This window comes from Apodemus sylvaticus, chromosome X, assembly GCF_947179515.1.
Source record: "Apodemus sylvaticus chromosome X, mApoSyl1.1, whole genome shotgun sequence".
Lineage (NCBI taxonomy): Eukaryota > Metazoa > Chordata > Mammalia > Rodentia > Muridae > Apodemus > Apodemus sylvaticus.
Window position 1 is genome coordinate 925,780 of NC_067495.1, and position 1,649 is coordinate 927,428.

The 1,649-nt window shown below is 39.5% G+C and overlaps 1 pseudogene; it reads right to left on the minus strand.

Moving 5' to 3' along the window:
- Positions 1–375: 375 nt before the first annotated feature.
- LOC127675461 (cytochrome c-like) lies at positions 376–719 on the minus strand (annotated as a pseudogene).
- Positions 720–1,649: the final 930 nt, after the last annotated feature.

The window sequence follows — 1,649 nt, forward strand, 5'->3', positions numbered from 1 at the left end:
GGTGTTTAGCCAGTGAACGCAAACTGAGGGCCAGTGAACACAAACTGAAACACAGGTGAGTCTTCTTGTTTCTGAGACAGTGATAGAATTTTCCCAGTGTTTAAACATATTCATATGCCCAGTTATATAAATCTAAGTATAAAACCACTAGTAGGTATGAGGCGACACCCCCAAATTTATGGAAAGTAAAACATTACTAATTAAATCCAATCTTATCTTGAGAAAGGAAGATCAGAGATAGCGTGTATATAACTGGAATTGTTGCTTTAAAAAAAGATCATATCAACTTTATGACAAGTCAGTCTTACTTAAATCGGGACTGTCCGCCAAAAGATTGTTAGCCCTTCCTGATCTGAATTTGGTGTATGAATTAAGTTATGGTAAACATTCGAAGTCTTGAAACATTTGTTTTGTAATAAGGCAATGGAATTGCTCATTAGTAGCCCTTTTAAGATAAGCTATTAGGCCTGGCCTTTCTTCATTCTTAATTCCAGGGAAGATCATGTTTGTTCCAGGGATGTACTTTTTGGGATTCTCCAAATACTCCCTCAGGGTGTCCTCTCCCCGAGGCGATGCCTTTGTTCTTGTTGGCTTCTGTCTAAGAGAATCCAGCAGCCTGGCCTGTCTTCCACACAGACCATGGTCTTGCCTCCCTTTTCCACAGTGTGGCACTGGGCACATTTCTGAACAAAAATCTTGCCCTTTTCAACATCACCCATTTTTCAACATCAGCCCACTCTGGGCTGGTCAACACCACAAACATTCAGACTGGAAGACAGACGTCCCACTTGATCTTAAAGATAATTCTTTTTTTTTCAGCTTTTTTTGATTTGATATATTTTTTATTTACATTTCAAATGATTTCCCCTTTTCTGGCCCCCCACTCCCCGAAAGTCACATAAGCCCCCTTCCCTCCCCCTGTTCTCCCACCCACCCCTTCCCACTTCCCTGTTCTGGTTTTGCCCTATACTGCTACACTGAGTCTTTCCAGAACCAGGGGCCACTCCTCCATTCTTCTTGTACATCATTTGATGTGTGGATTATGTTTTGGGTATTCCAGTTTTCTAGGTTAATATCCACTTATTAGTGAGTGCATACCATGATTGATCTTTTGAGTCTGGGTTACCTCACTTAGTATGATGTTCTCTAGCTCCAAAAGATAATTCTTTAACAAAGCTCTTTAAATGTGCTGGTACCTCTCTCACCATTTTGTGCCTTATAGGATTAGTAAAGGGCCTTCCTGTTGTGGAGGATTAGATATTACAATGTACAAACTCTAATAATGCAATTTCCCTGAGCTTTAAAGGTTCTTCCGCAACACTAAGCCAAGGAATATTAAGCATCTCCAACTCCTTTTCAGTATACCATCTTTTGATAATGCTTTGGCCAACCATTCAAACATATCTTTATACATTTCTTAACTGTGCAAGCTTTCGTATTGAAACTAGACTATCCACTCAGTGGGCCCATATCAATAAACTTGGCCTGACCCAGTTTTATGTTCCTTCTACCATTATCCCACACCCTTAAAATCCATTGACACATATTCCCCAAATTTCTGCTTGAATGATTAGTTTACTAATTAAGCAAATAGCTTAATTGCTCAGTAAACTTTAGTAATGTAGCATACCTCTTCATGGACTACACTT